This window comes from Podarcis vaucheri, assembly GCF_965113315.1.
Source record: "Podarcis vaucheri genome assembly, chromosome: 6".
NCBI classification, from domain to species: domain Eukaryota; kingdom Metazoa; phylum Chordata; class Lepidosauria; order Squamata; family Lacertidae; genus Podarcis; species Podarcis vaucheri.
In genome coordinates this window covers 85,890,663-85,909,211 of record NC_138764.1, presented here as the reverse complement: position 1 = coordinate 85,909,211, position 18,549 = coordinate 85,890,663, and the positions used below count along the sequence as shown (strand labels likewise).

General features: G+C 39.6%; 1 long non-coding RNA gene across 2 annotated transcripts in view; it reads right to left on the bottom strand.

The window, feature by feature from the left end:
- Window positions 1-18,549, bottom strand: part of LOC309534358 — a 68,798-nt gene that overhangs the window by 10,533 nt on the left and 39,716 nt on the right. For both annotated transcript variants that reach the window (XR_014220613.1, XR_014220614.1), the window contains exon 2: window positions 8,693-8,741. This is a non-coding gene — a long non-coding RNA (uncharacterized lncRNA). The remainder of the gene's footprint in view (window positions 1-8,692; window positions 8,742-18,549) is intronic.

Sequence of the window (18,549 nt, the reverse complement as noted above, 5' to 3'; positions counted from 1 at the left end):
TGCAGGGGGGAAACTATTGTGTATAAAATATGCACAATGAAGTGCCAAAACTGCATATTTCACATAGTTTTATCTTACTGTGACCTTTTACATGCCTCCAAACCCAGTTCATATAATGCCTTGTATTTCAGGAAAATGATACCTATTTGCTTCACTGCAAATTCTCATGAACAATTTTCAAGAGTAGGATTTTAACTTTTATTTACAATTAATCATGATCCTATTCATTTCGGTGAATAACACTGTAGGGATGAAGCTGCACCTGTAAAATGTGAGGGTTAAAAGCCTCAGTGTTCATAGGAGTCCACAGAACAGAGGTTTCTGCTAGCTTGCTTTCTGCCTAATTTCTACGTTCCCAAGTTGTGTCTCCCCTTTGGTGTTTTCATAAATGTTGATTCTTTCCTTTTGAATGTTTTATGGATTTTAGAAAGTTTGGTCAGTCTTCTAGATCATAAGGCATGATATAAAACGTTTCAAACCCCAATTTTGCACAAAGAAAACCAAATTTCTATGCCAAATTTGAAAATCTGCTGGATCCTCTTCACTGTCTTTCAAGTTCAATGTGGGAATATACTCTTAGGTATATACTATACAATGGGGGTGGATTAGCGAAATTGGACATGATTTATTAACTGTGTAAAAGTTATACAATACATCTAATATACAATATGGTTTTTGACATTTTAGTTTAATAATTTACACAAAGGAATAGCGATAGGTGAGGCAGCTGGCCCCGGAGCCTCACAGACAACACAATTTTATAATCATGTTTTAAGGAGCTTTTTAAAGGAGTTTTTAAATGTGTTTTTTAAAACCAATTATTTTATCAATTTACCCAATGAAATTAAGGTAACTGTATCTAGGAAAGTGTAAAAACTTATTATTGTCTTTATAACCCTGTCACTTGTAGTTAAAAATGAGCAGGTCACACTATACATGTTAAGAGAAGTGTTAACTTAAATTTAAGATATACTTGAGATAAAATATTAGCTGTTGTCCACTTTAGGGTAAGTAAGGGTGAAACTTCAAAGGAACAATCAGGAGCTTAAAGCTCCCAGATTTTTCTTTGATTGAACTACACATCTTCAACTCCTTCAAACCACTGTAGATTGAAGAAATGGGGAGCATTTGAAGGTGTGTTCCCACCCATCAACTGATGGGTAAGTGGGAGCATACCTTACTCAAAGCTTTTAAGAAGAAAGGAGTATTTTGAGAGGGTAATTTTGCTGTAATATTCCCATACTGAACTATTGCAATATTGGAATTAAGGGTGAATGGTGTGATGGGAGGACAGGATTTTGTCCAACGAAGTGGTTATTAGTGAGGGGGAGGCGTAATGAGGAGGGACTAAAAGAAGTGAAAACAAATCCTAAGCATGTGGGATAATTTATTTTGATACTGCCATTTTTCACATTTCCCTTGCCTTTGAATGTTAAAACTATTAAAAACTAAGGTTTAATTTAATGGGGCCACATGAATCTGAGAAATATTCCAATTACAGCTTTTACAACTAATAAAACAAGGCACACAATGACTTATCTACAATTTTAACAAATTTGGCATACAATTGCTTTGTACATTTAACACATGCACTATGACAAAAGCTGCACACTGCAAACACCGATAATGTAATATGCTAAGTAATATAATAAAAGCTGCCTTATGAAAATTAGATTATTTTCACAGCTACACTGCCTTTCCAAATGACATTAGTTCTTGCAAAGCATTATTCCTGACAATTTTTTTCACAAACTAGCTGATGCAGATATAAGAGCATTTATCTATTAACTGACCAGCCATGAAAATATTTCCCCTTAAAAGGGAGATGTTCCAAACACACACCTCTGGTATTCAGTTTCAGAGCAGCAGTATGTCAGTTCCTTGCTACAATAACTATCCCTTTCATCCTTAAGACAGACCACATCACTCTAACACTTTCAGAACAGGTATCACTCAAGGTCTTGATGAAAACAGGACATAAAATTAACTAGAAACACACAACTTGCATCATAAAAACAAAACAAAAAAGGCTTTTCCTGTCAGAGTATCAGCTTAGTTTGGTAGTTCCATTCACATCCCAAAGGAAATATTTAAAAGTGCCCCAGAAAAATTTGCAGATCTTCTAAGTGTGACGTTTTTAGTATTACTAAGGCACTGCAATTTGCATGAACTTCCTCTTTTGTCCTCTTACATTTTTAATAAGTGAATCAGGTTTTAAAAGAGCACATTCTGACTCATTAATCTCAGAACAATGTTGTACTAGTATAGCCTGTTGTACTAGTATAGCCACAGATTCTTCAACTGATCTCATTCAGAATCCCCCCCCCCCATTTTAGTTTGGATTATTTTAAAAAATTAAAAATAAATCTGTTTCAAGCAATTAAGCTTTTTAAAGCTGACAACATTTTTTTCCCCAAACTTCACAATGGCAACACTACTATTGTTGTCAGGAAGCTCAAGGATTCCAGAAAGATTCAGGGTGAGGGAGAACCCCCAAATAACATAATGGCATAACTTACTGATTGCTATGCTGCACCGGCAAAGGTTTTTCTTGATACGTTCTGGGTCTCCCTCCCCAACCATGGCCCTTCCCCCACTAAAATTAGGTTTGAAAGAAGACTTCTGCTGTGAACCACAGAATCTCTTTGCCCAAGTTTACTTGAAGTGCAAAGGGCCATTTTTTGGTGTGTGAAGTTTGACAGCTGCAGAGAGCCAGCACCAGGATTAGGCTTCAGATAAGCCTTTTGAAAGCCTTATTACAATGGAGGTGGGGTGATAGCAGGCAGTTGCAGCTTGGAAGGTAAGGGTTACCACTCCCTTCCCAGCTAGACAGCACTCCCAAAATTTCCCCTCTGCTGCTGCAATGAGACTTGGAAAGAGTTTTCTCTTGATGAAGGGTGGGGCAGTGATCTTCCTGGAGATTGCAGCTGCAAAGGGAAGGTTAACTTTTTTTCCTAGCTGCACAGTCCAGAAAGCTCACCTTTTCCCCATTAAGCTTTATAAAAAGGTGAACACCTCATAATACGTTGGTTCGTCTCAGCTTTCTCAGAAAAAGCTTTATCTTTGCAGAACCCTCATACTTAGGGCCTGATAATTTCATAATGCTGCCCAGTTCAATCAACCATCCAGGCTCCCTAGGGAAATGGACACTTCAACACATGTTCAGCAAGTTCATAAAGAGGCTCCTGTGGTTGCTGAAGCCATTTCCACCTCCAGAGTTGGTGGCAATTCAGTTTCAACTAACAATTCAACCAACCAGCTCACTTCAGTTAAAAGTAATACCTGACTTCCACCAGCTAATGCTGACTTCGGTTCAGTGGTGGTTGCTTAGTTCCTTTAAGAGTAGATACTTACTGCTACAAAACCCACATGCTTTTACTTCAATACTGTGCAGGACAAAAATGATGTGACAACAGTATGAATACAGATGTGAAGTTGTATGGGGGGGTGGAGAGCAAGGAACAGGAGGACATCCATCCCATAGAGCTAAATTACATGTTTCTCCCAAAGAACCCTGAAAGTCTACCCCTCACACAGCTACAATTCTCAGCACTCATAACAAACTGTAGTTTGGAATTCTTTGGGGGAGCCATGTGCTTTAAATGTATGGCGTGAATGTGTCCAAAGACAGTGACTGTGGTAGTGTAGCTAAACCCATGCAACAGGGCCCCTTGCAGTTTGGTCAAAGTCTCTGTCCCAGCCAATTGCTTCACCCACAACAGCAAAAGTCTCTCTGCCTGCCAAGACAGCAGCTGAAATATCACTGCAGAACTAAACAAGTCAGCAGCTCTCCCTTCCCCACATGATTTTTATTTAGTCATCAACAAGTTTTGAAAAGGTTAGCTTTTGAAAAACTATTCCAAGAAATACATGAACATGTTCTAGTGATAAACCTTCCATCTAGTGTTACTGAAAGCAGGAAGCTTAAACCATGGTATGTGATAATATCTTTGAACTTTGCAAAGATGTGCAGCTTGGGCACTTACGATTAGCAGCCCTGAATAACAGCATTAAGCAAGCATTTTTAAGTCTTATAATTTAAAAAAGGTACTTCCGTCAAAAAAAATCTTCTCCTATTTTTGATTATAATTAGGTATTTTTAAAATAAATATAATTGTGAGAACTGATAAAAGCTCATTACATCCTGTAAACATATGTGTCATTAATCTTTTCATGCATTTGGTCCACCAGTTTAATCCTACAATGCTTAGGAGCTGAATACCTGCAAATAGATATACAGTCATACCTTGGTTTGCGAATGCCTTGCAACTCGAACATTTTGGCTCCCAAACACCACCAACCTGGAAGTGAGTGTTCCGGTTTGCAAACGTTCTTTGGAACCCAAATGTCAGACGGGGCTTCCGGTTGGCTGAGAAGCTGCAATTGGGTTTTTGAACATTTTCAGAAGTTGAACGGACTTCCGGAACGGATTCCACTTGAGAACCAAGGTACGACTGTATATAGCATTAGCAGCTGGAAACTATTGCAAAGACCTACAAGTTTCTGTATTTGCATAAATTAGAAAATCCCCTAAAATAAAATCTTCTCTTTCTAATTTGCCAAGTAGCAATATCAAGTGGGTGTAGTCTTCCTTTCCTTTACGATGAAGTTTGGCTTTTAATAGCCAAAATATTTTCTGAAGTTACCTTAATTTTTGCACTGTACCAGCTTCAAGTTTTGGGGGCTTTCAAACAAGATTCTCTACGTGTGTTTCTTAAAATGTGAGGGGCAGGTTGAGACCTTCACACAGGGCACAGCATGAGGCCTGTATTGTTATATCCCCCATATCTTACCACTTCATCTCTTCCCTTGCATTTGCCTTTCTTCCATTTGTAAAAGAGGTAAAATGCAAGACACACACTCATGAGAGGGCTTTCTCCTTCTTGCTTTGTAGCAAGTTGCAGATAGGAGGTATTCTGTTTGTTTGGTTGTTCCTACCTTCCCAGACTTACTGGAAAGAAGAGAGTCCCACAAGCAGCTTTCAGGATGCTGTTCAGTTGGGGATTTGAGTATTATGAGCATCACACCCAGCAAAGCCCTCATGGTTGCTATAACAAAATGTACATTTGGTATCCATATCAATAGATCAAAATGTACTAATTCTTTTTTTACAATAACTTATCAGAACTGCTTATTGTATAACTGTAATTTATTTCATTTTACATATATGACTTTAAATAGCCTAAATTTCAGCCACCTTGACTGATAAAATCTTGTCTTGACTGATAAAATTAAAGGAAGAATAAGCTTTTATTGTATTCAATAGTATTCTAAGTATTAAAATGGGTGAGACTCAGGAGTGGATTGAGGTCCCTTATAATAGCCTGGACAGCAAACCATTATAAGACACCTGAGTTTTACTAACTTTAATGCTTAGAATTCCTCCACCCACAACAGCCATTATACACCTTTTCTTCCCTCTTCCCCACATCAGCTACCCATTGCCAATAAGTAGGAGGGCCTTCAGTTTCCAGACTGTCTTCAAATCATGAATTGGAAATAATGTTACAGTCTGACATTTTCATTTGCCTACTGGTTTATTATTAGTCAGCAATTCATGTTATTCAGTCAAGAATAATCATATGTGAATGCATAATTCATTTCTGCAGTGCCAGACAGACAGTTAACAGTAAACCTGTAGTCAACATCCTATCAGGTTCTGGTTCAATAAAATTAATAGCCAGTTGGCCACAGAATAATCCAAGAATAGATACCCATGATATATAAATGCCTGATAATGTTTCCAAGATGTAGTGAATACTGTACCTTAGGACAAGGCTTAGCTATTAAAATATAACAGAAGAGGCCGAACAACTGGTGCTCATTGTAGAACACAAACAGAATACAAATACAGGTAACTTGCACTTATTTAAAATATGTGCTCACAGATTTACATGTTGCAGAATTTTTTTTTTAAATGTTGAAAAATTGCACACACAATGAGAAATTAAGAAAATGGTGCAAAAGTGGCACACGGGTTGGGGTGGGGTGGGGAGCGGAGAGGGTGCGAGTGCATAAGAAATGGCCAGCAATCCCAAAAGTCTTCATGAAAGTGTTTGGCTGTGGAAGAGGCAGATGAAGAGGGTGACTGGAGGAGGCCACAGAGATCTGTGGAGGTGTTTGGAGAGCTTCAGACCACAGAATGGCCCCAAAGCACAAGGCATTACCATCATCAGCTGATGGGAAACCCAAGAAGCGGGGGGTGGATCCCACACTGGAAGAGAAGTTGGCTCTACTGGACTGCTTCAGAGATGGCATGTCTGTGTGTACTGTGGCACTCAGATGCGACTGTATTTAGTCCATCATCCATGCCATCAGTGTGCATGAGAACGAGATCTGTGAGGCTGTGGCAGCAAGCACACCACTGACTGCAAAGGTGACAAGCCAGGTGCAAGACAAGGCTTTGATGAATACGGGAGAAAGCACTGAACTTGTAGCTAGAAGACATAAATTGGAAATGTGCTCCTATGGATGGCAGCATCTTGCATCAAAAGGTTCCAAGCCTATACGACCACTTCAAACTTTCCACGACAAATGGGGGCTGGCCTACCAATGAATTTAAAGCCAACCCAAGTTGGCTTAACAGTTTTAAGATCTGCTTCAAGCTGAAGAATATCTGAACGACAGGGGAGGCTGCATCTGCAGACTAAGAGGCTGCAAAAACATACCTTGTGCAACTAAAGCAGTTACTGGATGACAAGGCATACCTTCCAGAGCAAGTCTTCAACACAGGGCAGACAAGACAGGGCTTTTCTGGAAGCAAACGCCTGAGTGGACTTGCTTTGTCAAAGCTGAAAAAAGAACCCCTGGATAGAGCGACTGTGCTGCTCTGTGGCAATATGGCTGGACACTTAATACATTGGTCTGGTTTCTTTTTAGACAATGATAGCTTCATAACACACAGAGTGGCCCCCTATGCACTAGCTGAAAATAAATAAATAAATAAATAAATAAATAAATAAATAAATAAATAAATTTTTAAAAATAGGGAAAAAGGAGTTAGATAAAGCCTCTAAGTTGTTTTGGTGTTTTAATCTGAAATCAAGCTGGATTTAAGCTTATTAGTTCTCTGGTAACTTCTCTCTTTTCATTGTGGGTGTTGGTTTATTTATGGATGGATGTTCTGTATTATTTTATTAATGCTATTGCTACAAGTCTGTCGTGACTTTTGCCTAGAACAATAATCTTATGAATTTGAAACTTAATAAAGCTAGGCTTGCTAAACAGTTCTCAAAAAAATCCATGCCCTAAATCAAGAATCTGCTTCCTGTGCTTTGGCAACCCAACAAAAAGGTCTGGGTGACTTCTTCATTTCTGCACTGGTTCCACAACTGCTTCATTTCAACAGCGATGTGTTACCATGAGGAGAAACACTTGCAGCTTAAAAAGATGCTGCTTGTAGACAGTGCTCCAGGGCATGTATTTCCTCTCATGTCCCTATTTGTCCTTGCCCTTCTGTACTTTTGAATGGAATGGATAACCTCTTCTGAGCTCCTATTCAATATATTATATAAGCCCACCTTTTAGAATGGTTTACCTTATATAGTATTTTGTTCTCTAATATCAAACTCAAATCCTCTAATAGTACAAACTCATTTCCAGTTATGAGGAACTTTTAAAGCAAATTATTTGCAACTAAAGAAGAGATTTAGATGAGTGAGCAATTCTTATAAAAAAAAGAACTGAAGGCACTTTATCATAGAAAATGAATATTCAACAGAAAAGCTTAATGGTCATTTATAAAAGGGTGTGAGTTTAATACATAGTTCGGGGCTGCTAAGGAAGGATACACAAAAGGATTTCCTGTTTTTGTGGATATCTGCCTTTGCTTTGCTTTAGTCGGTTTGAAGCTTTGTGCATAAAGCTATTTGAAACTGGCTACCATACCTAACATTTTTATTTCAAAGATTCAAGTTTACTTGCAGGATATTACAATGTTATTTTAAATGTGTAACTATTGTTTTTAGTTGTGCAGCTAGAACTAGTATTTATATATTTAAAATATTCAATGGTAACAAAATATGCAATAAGCAGGTCTTTAAAATAAGTTGTGAATTAAAGATATTTCAAGTAGTTTTAATTGAAAAATAAAGTGTTATACTCATTTATATTAAAACAAGATGAACCACTGCAATAAAAAATTACTTTCATTTTTACTCAGACTTGGCTGGAATCCAAAAACCACAAAACTATTGCTATGCACCCAAGAGGGCTCTGAATTTATGCTTCTTAAATGGCAAACCATTTTTGAAACTGAGGAAGCAGTTTGAGCTAAGCTATAACATGGGGCTTTGCAGAGACCCTCTAGAGAAACATAAGATGCCAAAATAGTATGAAATACAGTGGCCACATTAAGACATTAACCCTAAAGATGTCCACAAGCCTACATCCCACCCTTCTCCAGTGCAGTCATGAGGCGATCCGAAGAACTTGCTTCGACTTTCAACTAACCACAGTTTGTTATAGCCAAACCAGACAAACTGTTGTTACCTTTAACAATAGTTTGTCTGAACAAATTAATTGTGCTTGAGCCTGGAATATTTGGGTATGCCATAGTTATAATCTTCTATGGTCCTAATGTTCGCAAATTTAACAAATAATCAACTGAGGTTAGCCATTTCTAATGTGTCTGTTATGTATCATACAACTTGGAAACATTTAAATTCAGTCAAAAGTTAGGTAGGGTACTTACCACAGAAAATCTTGCCCTCCAGGACATCAACATATGTTGAAAACACTTTCTGAAAGAAAACAGTGAACATAGTGTGTAAGAACTTTACAATTTTGATACAGAATTGAACACAGATTGCGTATATCTTACTCTGAGTTACTCTGTCCCAACTAAAATTATAGTTGCAGAATTGCAAAAGGTCTCATGTATATCCAGGACAGCCCTCACCCCCAAATTCCAACAATGCCCGATACTTGCTGCAGTCCCCACACACCCCATCCCATTTGTTTATTTATAAAAGTATTTCTACACCACCTATCATAAAAATATCAGGGCAGTAAACAACAATTAAACATTATTACAAACAATATAATCATAGAAGTAAATGCCTAATCAATTTTAAAAGTGGCAAAGAGCTCCTGGTATAAAAGAGGCACCTGAAAGTCAAAAGAAGGAAACTTGCTGATTCTCTGCTGTAATAATATTGTGCAGCAGGCAAATGGCGATGCTAGATGCCCGACTTATAGAAGCCAGTCAGGCCTCTGTAACATGGGAGACAACTAGTAGTGCTCCTCCAGTTGATCTCAGTGATCAAGTTGGGTTATAAGAGCTCAGGTCATCTTTATTGTACCCTGTCCCAAGTTGATCAGAACTCTGCATATTGGCATAAGAACATGGGTTGATTATCACACAGTTCTGTTGTACTCATGCCCTGCTTGTGAGTTTCCAATAGGCATTTGGCTGGTCACTTTGAGAACATGACACTGGACATGATGGGCCTATGGTCAGATCAAGCTGAGCTCATCTAACATTCTTACGAAATATTCAAAATTAATTCCATTATTGTTGTATATCGCCAGTATCAACTTACATATGAAATGTTTCAACAGGTTTAGTAGACCTAATTATAATCACTGTGACATGAGAGGGATCTGTCATGGTCATAATTCACTGATGGTTTAGACTCTTTACTGGTTTCTTCTTTCCCAAGTTGTAACAACTATTGTTCAATAAGGTACAAGAGGCATTTAACTATTTAAGATGCTTTCAGAAAGTTCAAATGCCTGAAGAGACCAACTGCATTTTTTTATTTCTTAAACATATTTCTGAAATGTAATTAAAAAGTTAACAGCCAAGGGTCACAGCAACAAAAAACAATATCCATTTGCTAGCAAAAGTACATTTTAAATTAGAGAGACAAGAGCTCAGTTTGAGAAAAAGTCTGAAGCCTCAAAGCAGTCTTGCAAAGCATTCCAAAGCCTTAGCCTCTGGTTCAAGACAAACATATTTCAGCTGAAAATAAATGCCAGGCGACTTCTGCCTTCAGATTCAGCAGACAGTCTTGGAATAAATCCTATAACTCAAATGTTGCTCTGGTGTGAGCAATGTGAAAGACAGGCAGAGAAACAGCGGCAAAGAAAAGAACCTAATTTAAGTCTGATCCAGCGTTTTAATAGCACATTTCATCTATTTATGTATACTAACTGAGCAACATAAATTTTATCTGGCAGTATCAAGGAATAAAGAGTGAAGCCACCACATATATTATGAGTTTGAGAAAAAGTACACATTAACAGTGGAATTCAGTTTTGTGCTATCATGAACATGCTGTCTGCACAAGCACTGCAGCTTGCCAAATGGAAGGATTCCTCCGCTCACGTCCCTGTGCGCTCTTCTGCTGCTCTCTTGACCCACACAGAGCAAATTTCAGGGGGCATTGGGGGGGAGAAGAAAGAGGAGACAGGGAAAATCCCTTGGGGTGGCAGAAACTTCCCTAAAGGCTTGGAGCTTAGAAAACAATTTCCTCTTCCAACAGCAGGAGCAAAAGGGTGGGAATTTAACTTGCTAAATCACTCTTGCATACTGGCAATATTTCCTCTTAGAAATTACAACAAAAATATGTTTAGAATATATGGGAGGATCTGGACTACATACTGGATTAATTTATGGTGCTACTTGGATCTAGCTGTCCTCTGTGTCCTCTCATAGCCACCTGACATTTACACATGGAAATTGCTTGATAAGACCCTGCTGGACTGGCTCTGACCTGAGGGTACAATGAGCTGACTGACTGAGGGTGTCCTTTGCAAACGCACCACAAAGCAACAAAAGGCTGAATACTGAATCCTAACTCACACCTAGCCAATCACAATGAAAGAGGGGCAAATGGAGAGGGTGGTTTGGGCTATTTCTGTTTGGGAAGAACACTTGAAAAACAAGGTGTGGCATGGGGAACAGTGTTTGAAAAGCAAAAGCCCAAATACCCCTTGGGCATCCAGACCCAGTTATGAGATTCTTTTGATTCCGGCCATTAATAAATAAATTAATCCAGGAAGACCCATCAAGCTATCATCAACTGGTATTTTATAAGTTAGATCTGCCCTCCTCACAAAATCACCTGGAGAAGGGTTTCCGACCTATTAACAGGGAAGGTGGAAACTTAGGGGGAAATGGGAATACAGAATACAATTACAGTATACCTAGCAGTTACAAAAGATGAGTAAGAATCAGAGGGCTACAAAATTGCTATGGTGCTGCACTGCACAGGAGAAAATGGTTTAGAAATATACAATGTTCCTAATATCTATGCAGAGCCAAAATACAGGAAAGTAACAGAAGCCCTTAGCATAACAGAAGCCCTTAGTGCAGGAATAGTGCATGGTGCCCTTCAAATTTTGATGGACTACAACTCCCATCAACTCCAACTATCACATCCAATTGTCAAGTATGATGACAGCTGTAGTCCAGCAACATCTAGAGACCACAATGTTGGCCACCCCAGCTTGGCACTTTCAAAAAATGTAATCCCAGGAGAAACCCTGTTTTGAGTTGTTCCCGTTCTGAGAACTTCCTTGCGATGAGGCAGCAGGCATAGAGTCTTATCACAACATTTAAGGGTTAGATCCCAACATTGTATCTACAGTTCTAATGCTCAGTTGCAGCATTGTTTTCAGTATTTCCAACAGGAAGCTCAAAAATAAGCTCTTGGAAAACCCTAACTTGACTCTAGCACAAATAATTAATATCTGCAAAGCAAAGGTCCTTATGAGGGCTCAGAGAACAGCAATGACTGCAGAAATAATTATTTTTGCCATTCAGCACAAGAGCCCAGAACTTCTTGAGGAGGAAGAAAGTCCCTGAGGCAGGCCTCTGCAGCAGACAGCCTGGTAGCTGCAAAAGACAATTTCCTGCTGAAGATATAGGTGTGTCCACAAGCCCAGGCAGTGCAAAGATTCTGGTGAAACCTGTAATGAGTGTACAGAGGGCAACTACTTTACTAAACGGTGCAAGACACAACTTATATGTTCTTACCTCACCAGAAAGGAATGCCTCACTTCTGGAAGCAATTATTACATGCCAGTGAGCAAAGCAAACAGAAACCAATGTGCCTGGTATAGCAGTTATTGTATTATTATTTATTATTATTATTATTATTATTAACAACAACAACAACAACAACTGAATTTATATGCAGCCCTATAACTGGAGGTCTGTAGCTAACATTCCAGTTGCTTTTAAGCCAGACATGGAGGTAATGCCAACACAATTCCATGGGACATTGAACAATGCTTGCAAGATGATTTATACTCAGCAAAACAAATGTGACACCAGTTTTATTTGTGGCGGCAACAGTCAAACCAAGAAGCACTATCATTGCTCCTGTGTGCATGGTTCCAACACATAAAATTTAACCTTCTATATCAAAGACACTGGAAATCCACCACTTGGCAGACTGGCCTGACGTGCCTTGACTTGGTTCAATGCATTCATGGTATAGCCCTGCATTCCTCAACCAAGACAGAGGACCTCTTCAAATATTTTTGAGGACTGGGGCACATTCCATGTGTGCATCACATTTATTATGATGAATGGCGGACAACAGATTCGAGGCTGAATCCCAACAAGACAAAAATACTGTTTCTGTGGGAAAGGGGGCAGGCAGGTTTGGCCCACTCCCTGATCCTGAATGGGATAATTGTGCTCCTAAAGGACCAGGTGTGTGCAGCCTTGAGGTCATTTTGGACTCACAGCTGTACATGGAAGTGCAGGTTTATTCTGTGTCCTGGGCAGTTTTTACCAGCTCTATCTGGTACGTAAGCTGAGACCCGACCTGGCTGTGCACTGTCTCGCCAGAGTGGCACACGCTCTGGTTATCTCCAGCAAAGACTACTACAATGTGCTACCTTTGAAGGTGACTCAGAAACTACAACTAATTCAGAATGTGGCTGCTAGACTGGTGACTAGGAACGATCGCTGGAACCATATAACCCAAGTCCTAAAAGAATTACATTGGATCCCAGTACACTTTTTGAGTACAATTCAAAATGTTGGAGCTGACCTTTAAAACCCTAATTGGCCTTGGCCCTGCTGCCGCTACAGCCTCTGCTCTGCAGAGGCCTTGAACGCCACATCTGCCTCCTGTGCCATCCCCCACCCCCAGAACCATCCTTGCTTCTCCTTGGCAGCAGCCAAGCAGAAGCCCCCGACTCGTGTGTGTGTGTGTTTCCGGTGCTTTTTTCTACTAAAAGGGTGGTGGTATTCTTAATCTTAAAAGAGGTGTATTAACTTTGCTGAACATCTTTACCTGAAAGAGTGTCTCCACTTCCATCGTTCTGCCTGGACGTTGAGGTCCAGCGCCGAGGGCCTTATGGCAGTTCCCTCATTGTGAGAAGCAAAGCTACAGGGAACCAGGCAGAGGGCCTTCTCGGTAGTGGTGCCCGCCCTGTGGAACACCCTCCCATCAGATGTCAAAGCGATAAATACCATATTTTTCACCCTATAGGGCACACCGGCCCATAGGGCGCACCGGGTTTCGGGCTGCAGGCTGCTGTCCACACACAAGCCTTGGAAGCCCGGCGGGAAGATAATCTGGCCTGCTGACGGTCTGGGAATCAGCATGTTTTTACATGAGTAGAATGTGTGCTTTTATTTAAAATGCATCTCTGGGTTGTCTGTGGGGCATAGGAATTCATTCTTTTTTCCCCCTTTCAAAATATAGTCCGGCCCTCACAAGGTCTGAGGGACAGTGGACCGGCCCCCTGCTGGAAAAGTTTGCTGACCCCTGCTTTAGAATGGTGTGGTAGCTGACATAGTAGACTGCAAGGAAAAGTGGAAGTTTGAGGAAATCACCTCCACCCATTTTTGCTCATGGAAGCCTTTGCTATATCAAACAGCCCTACTGTCAGTGAAGGGGCACAACTGGATGCAACTCAATGCATTGTTAAGGGAAACCACATTGTAATGTTTGTATGCTTAAACGTTAAACGAAAAACATTTCCCCTATTACCCTTGAAACAGACTGGTTTGAAACATGCTGCCACATTCTTGTTCATTCATCTGACATATGGTAAATTATAAAGGACGTTATTAAACAAAAAAAATTTGGAGCAGTCTCTTGGCATTTGCTTAACACTTGCAGCTTTCTCTTAGAAGGAGGGATACCACCACATATTGTTGATTGATTCCTAAGACACATTTTAACACACTGGTCTAGGATAACAATTGCATTTTATCTACACCAGTCACCTAGAGCCTTCTGTTACCTTGCTGCAAGTCAGTGTGATCTGCATATCAATATATTGAGTTACCACAGTAACAGGAAGAAACTAACTCAAAAACAGCAATGTATAAAAATAGAAATGAAGAGGAGCAGTTCAATCCACAAACCAGGTAAAAACCTTAATCACAATTAACACCAAGTTGCATAAATTGGAGAATTAGAATGTGAAAGTTATTCTATCAGTTTAAATCTCTGCTAGAATGTGTGTCCCTGAGAGCCCTTATTTCAGCCTTAGGGCCACTGAGAGGATTTCTCTCAAAGTTTTTCATATGAGCATTTTGAACTATCAGTTGATAAAAATAACTTTTCCAAAGCCAGATATATTTAAAGCTTTGAACATACCACATACTTCTCAATTTTATGTGTCGTATTACATAATAATATTGCTATGCAGAAGTTTGATGTATGAGGCTTATTAAAGTTTTATACTTTGCACTCTTGAGCTAATGAGAGCCAATACACTTCAAAACAAAATGTTCAAAGCTCAGACACATATGCTGAACATGTGTGCATACAAAAAGGTTTCAAAATTTTGTTTAAAATGCGAAAATGAGTAAAGCTCCTGTTACCCTTGATAAATATCAGCTGTCCTGCAATTCAGGCCAATATGTACAAATTTTCATAAACCACAGGACTTGAAAAGGAAATTTTGACTTCAATAGCTGTATGTAATGCATTCTACATGGCAATACTAAGTCAAGGTCAAGAGTTCAAAGGTTTCACTTCAATATGGGAAAAGCTACCTTTTAAGAATAAGCCGCTGCTATCCCTTTACTCTTGAGAGTCCCATGGACTGCAAGAAGATCAAACCTCTCCATTCTTCAGGAAATCAGCCCTGAGCGCTCACTGGAAGGACAGATCGTGAAGCTGAGGCTGCAATACTTTGGCCACCTCATGAGAAGAGAAGACTCCCTGGAAAAGACCCTGATGTTGGGAAAGATGGAGGGCACAAGGAGAAGGGGACGACAGAGAATGAGATGGTTGGATGGTGTTCTTGAAGCTACCAGCATGAGTCTGATCAAACTGCGGGAGGCAGTGGAGGACAGAAGTGCCTGGCGTGCTCTGGTCCATGGGGTCACGAAGAGTCGGACACGACTAAACGACTAAACAATCCCTTTACTAGTAGAAGTAAAATCACTAATGGCAATAAAGTGAGCAAAGACTGAAATAATTCATTCAGCTTGACCTTTCTTTTATTTAGATTCTTTGTACCAAAATATGTGCTAGCCTATGAAAGGACATATCCTGCAAAAATGGTAATACAGTAAACCCACAACTTACACGGGAGTTATGTTCCAGGGATCAGACCTAAAGCCAAAATTGGGTTTAGTCAAAATTAGGTTCAGGGGCAGGTGAGATTGCACCTAAATTGCAGTCTTACTAAATAACAATAAATGACTGCTACTGAACTTATTTATTCTTCATGTTTACTTTCATGGCAATCTATTTTTGTTTCTAGTTTTAAACAACATGACCTGTAGGGAGCAAGCTACATGAAAATAAGCCATTATTACAATACAAAGTGAAATTAACCTACCTTTCTTACTTTCAAGATTCAAGTTAGTGTTTTCATACTAAGCCCCAGCACTACTTTTTGCAAACAATATTCCTCAGTGAAATAAAAAGTATTATTTGCATATCACCACTTATAACTATTGGGAGCTTTACCAGGCAAAAATCAAGCAGGGCATGTACAGAGATTTAATGTTCCTGATCTTTCCACAGCTAAGAGCTCCAAGAAAATATGACAAAATCAAAGCTACAACCTCCAAAGAACTGTTGTGGTGGATGCCAGAACATTATTTTTCCATAACAGAAAAGCTGGCAACATGCGTTGGTCGAAAAGAAAGACTGCCCCCAATCTGTTTCTGGGACCAATTAAAAGTGCTGTCTTTAACTCTTAAAGCTGTAAACAGTTTGAAACCAGATTGCATGAAAAGGTCTCCCTCCTCCCAAATATTCCTAACCAAGATACCTTTTTCAGTGGTGGCCTGAAACTCTCCCTAGAGAGTTTCTATGGCCTTTTCAATGCCAGGTGAAGACACTCTTTGTTCATCGAGGATTTTTTTATATTGTGCTTAAATTAATATTGGGCTGTTGAGGCTACTGTGGCCTTAATCTGAGCTGTTATGCTATCTTTTACAAGGAATATTTTCTGCTGTTTTTTAATTTGTTGCTGTTGATTTTAATTACTGTATATTGGGTTGTACTACTGTCATTTTTAAGCTAGCCAGAGAATTTTATTGATAACCAGCCATATAAATCTAAACTGCCAATAAATATAAAGTCAGTCCCTGGTACCTAGGACAAGCAGAGGTACCACATCGTTCCAAAAGGCCTTACTTCAGTAGTAGAGCACATGCGTTGCATGCAGGTGGTCCTAAGCTTCATACCTGGATAGTTAACAGATATCTCAAGTCTGGGCAAGGCCTTTGTATTGAAAACATGGAGAGCCACTAGCCCATCTAAAACAATGTTGGTCTGGATGAACCAATATTCAGTATAAAAAAATTCCTTCCAGTAGGAATTATTTTGACTATGGCAGACCAACACGGCTACCTATCTGTAACTGGAACCAATATTCAGTGGAAGACAGGAAGGTATTAGAAATACATAAGACTATTTCTCAGTACAATCACATATTAACAATAATAAAAGTCAGCAGCATTTTTATGATGAATGTATAGCAAGGGAGGTTCTGGATTGTAGAATGTATAGAAATGGAGAAATTATATTTCTGGGAAAGTTTTAGCAAACCAAGTTTTGAGTTGGGAATTGAGTTGGTGTGACAACTGAACAAAGGTACAGGTCTCAAAATGAAATATTGGGTGAAGAAACCAAAGAACACCTAAAAAGTAGATGAATTTGCTCAGAGTAAAAAAATTGTGATTTGTATGGGGTGGGAAACAAGGAGCCAATGTGGATTTTGCATTCAGGACAAACTGCAGACCAGCAAAAAAAAATGACATATATTCAAGTTTATTAAATTGTCTGGCACACTTCATTTAAAGACAAACAGAATGCTCATTGCATAGCTTAGATTTGCATTGGGAATAAACAGCAGTTAGCTCTCAATTTTCAGCAGTGAAAATGTTAGTGCCATAAACTATGAATGAGATCATGTCTTTGGGTACTGAAAGGCTATGGCCCCTGGAATTCCACAGTACTAAATTGCTACTTTAACTGGAGTAGAATGACAAACTTTCTCAAGCATTTTAAGGGATCCATACAAAGTCTATTACAATTTTGAGTCAAAAGTAAAATAGTTTTTTTAACTAAAACTTAATTTTAGTACATTTCTGTACTGTAAGGTAGTATATTTAGTAGTTTTCTATTACTGTAGCTAAAGATACCACTATGTATGACAAATTACAGTGTACAATAGTAAACAGCCACAAAACTGGTAAATGCAGCTCAGAAACAAGTGGTTACTAGTATTATAAGAGTCAATATTTTTGGTAATTAATACAGTGGTGCCCCACAAGACGAATGCCTCGCAAGACGAAAAACCCGCTAGACGAAAGGGTTTTCCGTTTTTCAATGCGCTTCGCAAGACGAATTTCCCTATGGGCTTGCTTCGCAAGACGAAAACGTCTTTCAAGTCTTGCGATTTTTTTCGCTTTCCCCCTTTTTCTAAGCCACTAAGCCGCTAACAGCCTTTTAGCCGCTAAGCCTTTAATAGCTGCTAAACCACTAATAGCGCTAATCCGCTAAGCGGGTTGCTTCGCAAGACGAAAAAACCGCTAGACAAAGAGACTCGCAGAATGGATTATTTTCGTCTTGCGAGGCACCACTGTACTGCAAACCATACAATAAAAAGACATCTTACTAAAACATTGGGGGAGGGTCCTTAGAATCACAGAGTTGGAAAGGACCCCGAGGATCATCTAGTCCAGGGGCCTGCAACCCATGGCTCCGGAGCCGCATGTGGCTCTTTTACACCCTTGCCGCGGCTCCGGGGCGGATACTAGCGAGGGGAGCATTGTGCGCCCCGACACTCCCCACTGTGGCGGGCGCTGTACTGGCTGTGACATCGCATGGGGGCGGTGCGTGCGTTAGTCACGCACCGTCCCGACGTCACCTTCCCGCCCGCCCGCTACATTGTAAGGGGCATGTACGCTGGTCACTGCATTGAAAGGGGGCATGTACGCTGGTCACTGTTTTGAAGGAGAGTGAAGAACACACACACACACAAAAAGGCAAGTTGTTAATTTAACATTCATTTCTATGAGGAGGAGTAATTCTGAGGGGTCAAACAAAGAAATAATTTTTAAAAAGTGACAAAAAAGTTATGTTTATAATGACGAGTTTTGCGGCT